Consider the following 13,734-nt stretch of genomic DNA (forward strand, 5'->3'; position numbering starts at 1 on the left):
CTTTATATCAACATTATTTATGATTTCTTAATATCATGCATGCCATGCACTCTCCATTTATTCACTAGATTTAGAGCAGTGGCCAATTTGGGCAAAAAATTACAACCCCATCACAGTTAACCCCGTCACACCAACATTTTTATTATTTTTTTTTTTTTTAAGTTTATGAAAAAGTAATTTAAAGTTAGTTGAATTCTGTCTGAAATGTTCAGAGCAATCATACGAATACTGATTTTAGTTCAAATTCTGAAGTTAAGCCTTTGGTTACTGTCACAAAAAGTGCTCATTTCAGATTTCAGATTTTATGTAACTTTTATATTTGCAATTACTGAATTAGGGACATCTGATTAATAGGAAAATGTTGATTTTATCACAAATACATTTTATAATAATATTCAGAGTGCTCCAATAGTGTCCATAACTTAAAATAATGACCAATAACAATAGGGATTTGATGCCTGAGATGGGAAAATATGTTTTTTCTGGAAGTGAAATATGTCATTAATGTTGTGGGGTGTTCAGGAAAGTAATAGCCTAAATTTTGGTAAAAAATCTAAAAATGTGTAAGTCCAAATCGTACCGGTTTCGTGGATTGACTCATGTATAAATAATAAATAATAAAACACGCAAACATTTTTAACCTATGCACCTTTAAAAAGGTAGGCATGAGACTGTGCTGATCGGTATGTGAATCGCTAATTTGAAACGAACTGTTTAAAAGAACCGAATCGCGAATCGAGTCGGAACTCCCATCACTATGAAATACCACCACGCAATGTTTCCCTTTAGTCTTTTTGTAGGTTGTGCCAAGTTGCGTTCTAGTAAATAGATTAATAGTTAATATAAGTTGTTCATAAAGTCATATATAATAATTTCAAGCACCCATAGCCTAGGCTATCATGTTTTTTGATCGATATTATAACCTACTGAAATGTTATGCTCCCTATCTGTCAGGCCACCCCTCTTTCCTGTATGTGGACTATTCCAAATCAAATATCATGTGCCTCTCTCTCTCTCTCTCTCTCTCTCTCACACACACACACACACACACACACATGGTGCATTACGGTTATGCCAAGTGACCCTCCGTCATTTCATCCTAAAATCCAACATTATGTCATTTATTCAACCCTAATTGGTTCATTCACTCCACTAAAAATCCATCCTTTTTGCATCAGCTAAATTTGAATAGGTCCACTACCCTCAAGCTATTTCATTGTCCAATTAGAATTTCCTTTTATTATTATTTGATTGGGTTATTAATTATTATTGACATGAATGGCTACTATTCCTGTATGATGTAAAGCACAAGGGTGTATTTAGACTAATATACATTATAAATACAATATAAACAGTGCTGGGTAGTAGCCGATTACATGTAAACTGGATTAGTCTAATCAGTTCCAAAAATTAAATACTTGTTACATTATATTACATTTTAAAATACTAGTAAAATCAGACTACAGTTACTTTTCTATTTACTTATTACATGATTAGCCTACATGTTATTCTCACAAGTAAATTATTCATAATTCATTATTTCTACTTCTTTGCTATATTTAAAAAAAAAAAAAAAAAAAATCCTTTCTATAAAAGTCTACAAACAAATATATTTTAATCTTTTTTTAGTAAATGTTTTATTTTGATGGTTTTTATTTTTAAATTATTTGCTTATTTATTTATTTATTTTTTAATTTATTTATTTATTTATTTATTTATTTATTTATTTATTTATTTATTTATTTATTATCATTTAATAATGTAATAGCTTTTCATTAAACTTACAAACCCCAGTCTGGAAAACCCGGATGTAATGTGATATTTAATGCACTTCATGTTGTTGATAACAAAGAATGGAATATATTTTCATTACTTTGTATTTTTTTATATATCAATATTTAAGATTATCCAATTCAAATCAATGTGACAAACAAGTCAGGTCAAAAGGAATCTAAAAACTAATCAAAAAGTAGTCAGTTTTCACTGCAGTTTTTGCCATGTAATTTGGAATCCGTAACTGACTACACTTTGTAAGTAATCTACCCAGCACTGAATATGAATACTTATAAATATTATCATAGGACACGGTCAAATATTTTTATCATTATGTTGTAGCATCCCTTTAATTTCCATCCTTTTAACTTCATTGATTTTTCAGCTAAATAGTTTCAGTTCAATATTCTTCATCAGTAATGAAATTCAGAGGGCTGAAAAAGTTCAATGAAATTAAGGTTGATATATATGAGTATGAAAATTCAAACAAAACACAAATACATTTACAGTAGCCTATGTGTACAATGAAAACCAAAGAGACAAGAAAGGTTAAAAGCATCACATATTTTTGGTAAAGCACTTTAATCTTACTTCAGTGTATTTTCCAGCTGTTACGTTGTTTAAATTCTAAAGTTTGTTCCAAATCCATTGGTGCTTTATGAGTAATTATCATCATTATCAACCTGTGATGTTTTATTTTGTAGAAACCATGAAAACACCAAAGACGCTTTAATATATTATGTTTTAGACAGGTGAGCAACTGTTTGGATGGATACATCTATCGACAGAAAACTATTCATGTTATATAGCTCAACACAATAAGTCTTATTGTTTAAATCTCGTTTTCTTGATTTACAGCGAGTACCATGTTTTACCATGCCTGATATCAATCTAGCTTACTGCAGTGTGCGACAAGTGTCAACTTTCAACACACAAATGTATCTAAAATGATAAAACAGCTCTGCTTTACCCCACATACGCATGACCGGGAGAAGCGGAAGCAGCAACTGCGGCATAATAAAGTTCCACTGCTCTCGTGGCATGTGTCGCACTTGTCTCTCATTAGCAATCGCTCCAGCTCCTCGTTCAGCTCCCACAACATTCGGTCCTGCTCTGTTTCATACTACAGTAACGTTAATAATCTCATCCATGAACATGATTTCTGCCCGAATCCTATCCCAATTATTTTCCACTGGCTGTATAAGTGAAGACATCACCTCCCATGATTCTGTGAAATCAAGGCATCATTAAGCTATGCCTTTGTTTTGAATAAGTGTCCTCTAGTGGCGAGAATTTACATAGTGTGCCTTTAAATCAAATAAATGCAGCCTTAGTGAGAGTAAGGTACTTCTTTCAAAAATCTTACTGATCCCAATCTTTTGAACAATAGTGTACAATGTAGCATACAATTTATTGTATCACGTCATCAGATGTCATGTTGATATCATAGACATAGACCTTTTGTCATAGTGTTAGCATATACAGTGGGTACGGAAAGTATTCAGACCCCCTTAAATTTTTCACTCTTTGTTATATTGCAGACATTTGCTAAAATCATTTAAGTTCATTTTTTTTCCTCATTAATGTACACACAGCACCCCATATTGACAGAAAAACACAGAATTGTTGACATTTTTGCAGATTTATTAAAAAAGGAAAACTGAAATATCACATGGTCCTAAGTATTTAGACCCTTTGCTATGACACTCATATATTTAACTCAGGTGCTGTCCATTTCTTCTGATCATCCTTGAGATGGTTCTACACCTTCATTTGAGTCCAGCTGTGTTTGATTATATTGATTGGACTTGATTAGGAAAGCCACATACCTGTCTATTTAAGACCTTACAGCTCACAGTGCATGTCAGAGCAAATGAGAATCATGAGGTCAAAGGAACTGCCTGAAGAGCTCAGAGACAGAATTGTGGCAAGGAACAGATCTGGCCAAGGTTACAAAAAATGTCTGCTGCACTTAAGGTTCCTAAGAGCACAGTGGCCTCCATAATCCTTAAATGGAAGATGTTTGGGACGACCAGAACCTTTCCTAGAGCTGGCCGTCTGGCCAAACTGAGCTATCGGGGGAGAAGAGCCTTGGTGAGAGAGGTAAAGAAGAACCCAAAGATCACTGTGGCTGAGCTCCAGAGATGCAGTCGGGAGAAAGTTGTAGAAAGTGAACTGTGGCGAGCAGGGCGGGCGAGAGCCGTGGCTTTCGTTTTGTATCTGTTTATTTTTAATTAAAGTTTTGTTGAACGTTCGCCGGTTCCCGCCACCTTCTTCCCATACTTACGAACTACGTTACATTGGTGCTGAAACCCGGGAGGAAGGAGGGACATGCTGCCCGAGGCGGTGGTGCTGGAGCCTTGTGACAGGTGGGACTGAGACCCCGATGCTGTGCTTCTGGGACGAGGTGGGGTTGCTGCCGTCCAGGAGGGAGCTGAGGAGTTGCCGTCGTCCGCCTTGGGCCAGAGCCTGCTACCGTCCACCATGAAGGGGAGGAGCAGGGGACGGCGGACTCGCTGCCGGCTGCCCTCAGCCGGAGGAGCCATTGCCGGCCGTCCACCGAGCGTCCAGTGCCATCGCATGGCACCGCGAGGAAGAGCCTCTCGGCTGGCTGAGGGCCGAGTGGCAGTGTGTCCGGGAACCGGACCAAGAATTTTTCTTTTCTCTTTTTCCTCTCTCCCCTCACTCATTCTGTCGCTCCCCTTGCTTCCGTCTCCTTTCTCTCGTCTCGTCTGTCCTTACCCCCAGGTGCTGCAGCCGTCGAAACAGGCCCCGGGGGGAGTAGAGACGTCCGCGAGGGTCTGCCGGCATTACTTTAGTTTTGTATCTGTTTATTTTGAATTAAAGTTTTGTTGAACGTTCGACGGTTTCCGCCTCCTTCTTCCCATACTTATGAACTACGTTACATCAACCATCACTGCAGCCCTCCACCAGTCGGGGCTTTATGGCAGAGTGGCCCGACGGAAGCCTCTCCTCAGTGCAAAACACATGAAAGCCTGCATGGAGTTTGCTAAAAAACACCTGAAGGACTCCAAGATGGTGAGAAATAAGATTCTCTGGTCTGATGAGACCAAGATAGAACTTTTTGGCCTTAATTCTAAGCGGTATGTGTGGAGAAAACCAGGCACTGCTCATCACCTGTCCAATACAGTCCCATCAGTGAAGTGTGGTGGTGGCAGCATCATGCTGTGGAGGTGTTTTTCAGCTGCAGGGACAGGACGACTGGTTGCAATCGAGGAAAGATGAATGCAGCCAAGTACAGGGATATCCTGGACGAAAACCTTCTCCAGAGTGCTCAGGACCTCAGACTGGGCCGAAGGTTCACCTTCCAACAAGACAATGACCCTAAGCACACAGCTAAAATAACGAAGGAGTGGCTTCACAACAACTCCGTGACTGTTCTTGAATGGCCCAGCCAGAGCCCTGACTTAAACCCAACTGAGCATCTCTGGAGAGACCTAAAAATGGCTGTCCACCAACGTCTACCATCCAACCTGACAGAACTGGAGAGGATCTGCAGGGAGGAATGGCAGAGGATCCCCAAATCCAGGTGTGAAAAACTTGTTGCATCTTTCCCAAAAAGACTCATGGCTGTATTCGATCAAAAGGGTGCTTCTACTAAATACTGAGCAAAGGGTCTGAATACTTAGGACCATGTGATATTCCAGTTTTTCTTTTTTAATATATCTGCAAAAATGTCAGCAATTCTGTGTTTTTCTGTCAATATGGGGTGCTGTGTGTACATTAATGAGGGAAAAATGAACTTAAATGATATTAGCAAATGTCTGCAATATAACAAAGAGTGAAAAATTTAAGGGGGTCTGAATACTTTCCGTACCCACTGTATATTTATATACGTTCTAGTGGTAGAAATCATTCTGATAGGCTCTAAAATATCTTTAACCCCTAAACAGTCTGAAATACCTAATGTTTCAAATAATGTATTTTCTGTTATTATGGTGTGTATTACAATGGCAATTAGGATTATTTTGAGACAATGGAAGACAGTGAACGACCCAGAATTGAAAGAGAGGGCCAATGTAGTAGTAGAAATGGCATCTTTTGAATCTTAATCGAGTAAATGGTATTAGAGAGGATGGGTTGTCTCCTTGGGAATAGTTCTGGACAGATATTACAGAAAGGTCTCAAAATGAATAGACTACCATTTTGTGTTTTGTCCTATTACAGTATTTTATTTCATGGTCAAAATGTAGCTGTAGAAATCTGTAACCCTGTATTATTATTGTAATGTTGTTCTTCTGTTACCTATAAACTTCCAAAAAAAAAAAAAAAAAAACCTTCAGTTATTATTATTAGTGTAAAACTGTTCTTCAACAGCATCCTAAAACCTCAGTGTAACACTAGAGGGCAGCCTGTGATCGAGCGAACCACACTGCTGAGAAGAGGGCATTATGTAATGCAGATCTTTTGTTTGGAATTGTAGCTGCTTATTAAAAAAAAAAACACAAAACACAAACGATACTGAAAAAAACAAGGTGTTCCTCAGATTAATGAGTCGAACTAGAAAAAGATGTTATACATTATGCAGATTTAGAACAACTTAAGCAATATATGAAAACACCAAATGCATTTTAATTAGCTAGCTCACAATGAATAACATACAAAAAGATGCACCCAGAATCATGATGCTGGATCCAGTTAGAGTAACTTCATTCTGTTTACAGAACAAATTTTAAAGCAGTAAAATCTGATCTGCCAAACACGGGCTAGAATCCTCTGTTGTCTGAAATTTCCTGTTAATCAGTTTTTATATTTCTGATTTGCTGCTTCTAGGGCAGACCCTGTATGAAATTGCTGCCAACAAGGCCGTTATCCTTCTTTTTAATGCACCGTGTAATTGGTTCAGTGGCCCCTGTGTGCCACACACCAGCTCTGGATTATGAGCTCTGGGTCCTGTGGGCCTCCCTCACACACTCTTCTCTTCACTTTACAGTCACAACAAAACAAATCGAAAGGCAGAAGCGAGTGCTGGTACATGTTGCCTTCTCCAAACCGCTTGGGATTATAATGGATTTTAATGTTAGTGTTTGAGATGAAAGAGCCCTTCCAAACAATCCAACTGTAACATGAAATGTTGCATAACCACTTGCCATTGGCTCATTGGCTTTAAGTATTGGATAACGTTCAAATTGAGCATTCATTTCCTTCTCTCTATATTTACCCTCAGCGAGTCTGAGCTGTTGGGAGGGGCGCAGTGGGAAATCTTCCAGAGCAGTGTGCCTTTTTAGCCTTAATCTATTCTCTCTTGAGGGCCATGTTCCCTCCTTTGAGGACCTGTCAGTCATGGAGAGTGCTAAGACAATTCTTTGTGGGGTTTCAAGACATCTTGCTGCAGAATTGCAATTGAAGCTAATCTTGAGCCTGGTCAGCACTTGAACAGGAGAGCTGCTGGGAGGAAGCGGACTAAATGATTAGAGTTCAGCATACATCAACAGAGAGAAGTTTTTGAAACTTGAGTTTTGATTTTGATTGAGCAACATATGCATTAATGAATCAATCACAAAAAAGATTAATAACATACATTTACAAAAAAGATAGTGTGAATTTTATTTTCATGCTGACTTTAAAGGGTTAGTTCACCTAAAAATGAAAATTCTGAAAACTACTCACTCTTGTGTCGTTTCAAACCTCTGAATGTTGTCAAAAATGGACAAGCTTTGGACACTTTTTACATGTATTGAGCACCTGGGACTTGATCAAACATGTGTAAGTGGTGACTAAAAGTCACAATGAAATCAAAATGGGCAATTCTTTTTTGCAGTTTGATACATGCTCTGAACCACTGATTCGAAACAAAAGATTTGTAAAGCTTCAAAGCTTCATGAAGTAGTGTTTTGAAATCAGCCATCACCAGATATTGTTATTTTGTTTTTTTGGTGCACAAAAAGTATTCTGATCACTTCATAACATTAAGGTTGAACCACTGTAGTCACATGAACTGTTTTAAATATGTCTTTAGTAGCTTTCTGGGCTTTTGAAAGTCTAAATTCACTTGGAATGACATGAAGGTGACTAATTAATGACAGAATTTTCTTTTTAGGGTGAACTAACCCTATAATATATGATATATACCATTTGAATCTAACCATGACATGTCAACAAGTGGAAAAATATCCCGTCTCTTCCAAGCTTCATAATGGGACTGATTGGAGGATGAGATTTTGAAGCCCAAAAAATCCATCGAATACTTACTCTACGTGGTTAATAAAGGCCTTCTGAAGTGAATCGATGCATTTGTGTAAGACAAATTACCTTATTTAAAACTTTATAAAGTAAATTAACGAACTTCCAGCGTGACAGCCATACACATTCGACTTATGTCTAAAAAACGGCAACTTCTGCGACGTAGTACTGCGTTATAATTTAGGACATGGAGTAGCACGTCATGGTGTAGCATAGAACGTCATGGCATTGTGTACTACGTCGCGGAAGTTAACGCTCAGATGCGTATGGCTGTCGCGCCAGATGCTTGTTATTTTACTTTATAAAGTTTAGATAAGGATATCATCTCTTACACAAATGCATCGATTCACTTCAGAAGGCCTTTATTAATCCCCCGGAGCTGCATGAAGTATGTTTTATCATCGATGGATGCACTTTTTTGGGCTTCAAAATCTCACCCACCAATCACTGTAAAGCTTAGAAGAGCCAGGATATTTTTAATAACTCTGATTGTGTTTGGCTGAAAGAAGAAAGTCGCATACATGTATGGCTTGAGGGTGAGTCAATTATGGGGTAATTTTCATTTTTTTGGTGAACTATACCTTTAATTACCTTGAACAAAACTGAAAATCATTAAATTCTTCTTTCAGATGAACACAATTGGAGATATATTTAAAAATATCCATAATCCTCCATGGTGTATATTGGTTGTGAATGGGGGACCGCATTTTGAAGACAAAAATAAAGCATCCATCCAGAAAAAAAAAAGTAATCCATACAACTCCAGGGGGGTTAATAAAGGCCTGCTGAAGCAAAGCAATGTGTTTCTGTAAATTGACTTGGGAATTACGGTCATCCAACGGAAGCTAGTTATGTGAATTTATAAAGTTTTAAATAGGGATATTTTTCTTACAAAATCCCATCGCTTTGCTTCTAATAAGACCTTTAAAACCCCCCTGGAATCGCATGGATTAGCCTACTTTTTTAATGGATGGATGCAGTTTTGTCTTCAAAACGTGGAAACGTATTTCCAATTGTGTTCGTCTGAAAGAAGATAGTCATAAACACCTAGGATGGCCTGAGGGTGAGTATAAATCATGGGATAATTTTCATTTTTGGGTGAACTATCCCTTTAAGAATACCTTTGTCTCAAAATGTATTCAATTATTTTAGTGATTCTCATTTGCTACTTGATACGGCAAGTTTCTGTGCTGTCCAGAAACACAAGTTTCTGTGTTTAGAGGAAAATAAAATCAAAGGTGTGCACTACACAGTAGAATATGAAAGAAAAGACTAATGCAACTTCCGTTTCATGAGTGTTGCTGCTGGAAGAGATGTTAGTAACACCAGCAGGGGGCGCTAGGTGCCAGTATAGTGATGGTGAATGCTAAATGAGATGTTAAACTGAGGTCCTGACACACTGCGGTCATATGAATCCCAAGGTAATTCTCGACAAAGTTTCTAAGTGTAACTGTGGTATCCTAACCAAATATGCCCACTGGCCTTTAAATATAGTCTTATACGCGGAATAACTGCATCAGTTCCTCTCCTTTCCACTGATATCATGGTGTGTGATGGTGTTCTGGTGCGCAACAGCTGTCATCGCATCATCCAGGTAGAAGAGATTTCTCCACCCTTCTCTGCTTTAAGGTATGACAAGAGCGCTATATAATCAGAGATGGGCAGTATTTCTGATACATGTATTTCAAATACAACATAGTATTTTGTAATTTGTATTTGATAGGGTTGATGAAAATGGCTTTGTATTTTGTATCAAAATACTTTAGTGTTTTGTATTTTTTTAAAATACTGTAAAATACTTTGTAAGAAGTCTACGTGACGACATTATAAAAATGCGGCCTCTGATTGGTGCTTACTCAATAGTTTGCCCAGACTTGTTGAGTTCAGAACAGATGTTAAGTTTTGGTGTTCATTTTCGTAGCCTAGGCAAAATAGTTTAATTTACATAATTTTCTTGAAAACTATTATAGCGAGCAGCAGCCCCCTATACTTATGATTATCAATCAATTGATCAGTTAGTTAGATACTAGTTGCTATGAATACAGGAGCCATCAGTGTCTTCTTATTAATGACTTGTTTGTCATTGAGTCAGTGTTGCTGATGCAAAGTAGGCCCTTCATTACCAAACAAGTAACTAAACATCAAGTAACTAAATTAGGATACAATTATAAGTATTCGCAAACTGTTAAAAACTAAACTGTTGGTTACTTTAAAACTAACTTTCATTTGGGCGATCACAGCCATATGTGAATATTTGATCTGTTAAATCCAGCCGACAGAGGTCACTTATTTAGTCCTTGATTTTGTGGAATCATGGGATGTGTTGTTTTCACGTCTACAGCCAGTGGAAAAGAATAGGGACGGGACTCGGGCAGAAATCATGTTCATGGATGAGATTATTAATGTTACTGTAGTATGAAGCAGAGCAGGGCGAGTTATGTTGGAGCTGAACGAGACCGCTGGAGTGATTTGATAATGAGAGACGAGCGCGACATGTCTCGAGAACAGGAACTTTTATTATGCTGCCGTCGCCGCTTCCGTTTCTTCTGGTCTAGCGTATGTGGGGTAACGCAGCTCTGTTTATCATATTAGATACATTTGTGTGTTCAAAGTTGTTATAGTGCTACTCTCTGCGTTCACTTGGCAGCTGCTATGAGACACTTGTTGCACACTGTAGTAAGATAGATTGATATTAACATGGTACTCGCTGTAAATCAAGAAAACAAGCTTTAAACAAGAAGCTATATAACATGATTAGTTTTCAGTCGATGAATGAATCTAAACAGCTCCTCCTCTGTCGAATAAAACATATAATATGTTTTATTAGACAGATGAGGAATATAATGCGTCTTTGGTGTTTCCATGGTTTCTTCAAAATAAAAATCGAGGAAAATCAAGGGTGTGATGTCATTGATAGGCGACACATCCTGGTTAAAATTGCTTATTTCTCTGGATTTAAACATTCTTGGAAACATTTGAGATAATGTAAGTACACAAGTCAACAAAATAGTTAACCATGTTCTAGTGTTTTTTGGATATTTTAATCTAAAAATCTTACATATTTGTGCCTTTAACTGGTTGCATATGTTAGAATTATTGCATGGTGATATCAAACATTGTTTATTTAATCAACTCAAGTCAGTGTAATGGTGAAGGGATTGATCAAATAGGCCAAATGATGGAAGGTTTGTGAAGAAATTTCATGCTCCCTTGTAAAAGTATTTTGTAGTATTTTTAAAATACAAAAATACAGTAGTTTATTTTGATACATGGTGTGGCTGTTGTTTTGTGTAGTTTATTTTGATACATTTAAAATTAAGGTATTTTGTATTTTATTTTAAAATACATTTTGATGTATTTTTGCCCACCCCTGTATATATTGTATCCTTATTCAACTTGTCTGATGCTTACACACTCCAACCAACATAAATATGCTTTCAAAGAGACACAATTGTTTCCAGTGTGATGGAACAACCACCCCAGAAAGCAGAAAAAATGATGCTCTGTTTCTCACAGTATCCTAATATTAGAAAGCTCATGAGTGTTCAGCAAGACTACAGTGTTAGTTTGCACTATGTGAATCATCCTCACCCTGAAGTGACTCTATGTGATGACTTACTTGCATGAGCTAGTGATTCATGAAACAAGCATTCCTCCTCTCTCTTTCTCTCTCCACTCCCACCTCACTTTCATTTTCTTCATCGTTTTAATTCAGACCATTTCTGTGACATTCAGGCAACCTTGCAGACGGAAAGGGAACATTTTAATTACAGACTCTGAATAAAGGGGAAGGTGTTATTTTTATTACTAGAATGTGTGGCAGTGGAATGTTGAGCTAAATGAGTGAAATTGTTTATCTCTTGGTTAGATGTCAAGGTTTCCGACCCCAAGCTAATGCTTAATGTGAATATTTTTTCCCAAATAAATTAGGCTGTAAGCGCTCAATTAGCAGTTTCAGAGCCTACTCGGCTTTGAAAGGCATAGAAACGTAGTTTAGTTGCTCTCCTGGGTGTTTTTTTCTTACCTGGTGCATACTTGGCCCTCCTACCAATCCTGCCAAGCTTGCCAAAATCAAATCTGGCTGTGAGATATACAGGATGACGGCTGTAATTGGCCAGAGTGGATTCCATTTCTGGTAACAACTGCGGGAGAGTTCTGAAGCACGGTGAGAGCTGACCCCACTTCAGCCCCGTTTCTCGCCACGGCCGTTGTGATTGATGGCTCTAAATTGCCACTGTAATGATTGTCACTGCAGCTGTGTCTTTTTTTGTCACCCTAGTGATCTGAAAATAGAGCTGTGGATTGCTAAGACAGATTGTCACTGAAAACAATGAACATCTGATTCCTCATCGATCAAGATCGTTTTCAGAGTGTTTTAAAGAAGGTGACTCTATTAACAACAACCATCAGCATCAGCGTATACTCAACAGGTAACGGTCTTGTTTCCTGTAGTGGGATATGAAAGTGCTTTGTACCTTCTATCAGTGTTAACGTCTTGTCCAGTTTAATCATATTAATCCTTAGCAGACGCTTATCCATGTACAAAACAGTACTGTTAGTGGGGATCTGTTTGAAAAAGATGGACAGAAAAAGAAAGGAGAAAGAAAATAAGCTTCTCATTTGACCATCAAAATGCACTTAAAAAGTTCAAACAGGTCCAAGGACCTCAAGTGAAGAGCGACGCTGTTGTTATGAGGGAAATGTGCTCCAGTTTAAATGATTGAACACTGGCCTTTGCTTTGTCTCTCTATTTCTGGTTTCCAATAAAGATCAAGGTTTCTCTTTTTATTGCATTTTTTTCTCTCAACTTTCCCTAGTGCATAAAACACTAGCTCTTTGCAATGTCCTGGAAAATATAAATGTCATAATTCTTAAAATAAATAAACAGAAATGCTCTGGGAAATGCTGTCGGATTCATTTTTGACATTAGAACTGGAGAGATGATTTTCAGGAGAGAAAATATACAGATGTTTTGCAGCGAGGAATATAACATGATTGAGAGTGCACATGAATGAATAAATCTGGGAATATGAAGAAAAAAACAAGTAAGGTAGTAAGTTGGTTTACTTAACTTAAACACAGTAAATGATTGGATTCTGGCATATGTCACCAGTGAGGTGTCTGCCGGTTCACTAGACAATTGAGTTATGACATTTTGAGGTCAAAACAAATATTAAAAATGAAACATAAATGGTTGCATTGTTCATAATAAGATCTAGTACAGGCGATGCCGGGACCACCAATACAAAATGTGTCAAACAGAGCTACATATTAAGCAAACAGCCTTCGATATTAATAAAAAAAACATATTATGATAGTTATACACTGCCCGGCCAAAAAAAAAAAAAAGGCGCTGTTTGGATTTTAATTGGCAAATACTTAAGAGTCTTTGACTGGATCATTATTACAGTGATTATTACGTTTCTAGCAAGTTATATGTTTGGCAACGGTTCTTTTAACCCTTAAAGATGGAGTGTGTAACTTTTATTTCTTAAACAACCATGTAGGAAGACACATCATAAACACATCATGGCCAAATTCCAGGATGATAATGTCAAGATTCACCAGGGTTAAAATTGTGAAAGAATGGTTCAGAGAGCATGAAGAATCATTTTCACACATGAATTGGCACCTCTGAGTCCAGACCTTAATTTCAGTGTAAGTTTTGGGATATGCTGGAGGAGACTTTACAGAGTGCTCACCTCTTGCATTGTCAATACAAGATCTTGACCAAAAAATTGCTACACCTATTGATAG

The sequence above is a fragment of the Chanodichthys erythropterus genome, chromosome 22 (assembly GCF_024489055.1).
Source record: "Chanodichthys erythropterus isolate Z2021 chromosome 22, ASM2448905v1, whole genome shotgun sequence".
Taxonomy (NCBI): domain Eukaryota; kingdom Metazoa; phylum Chordata; class Actinopteri; order Cypriniformes; family Xenocyprididae; genus Chanodichthys; species Chanodichthys erythropterus.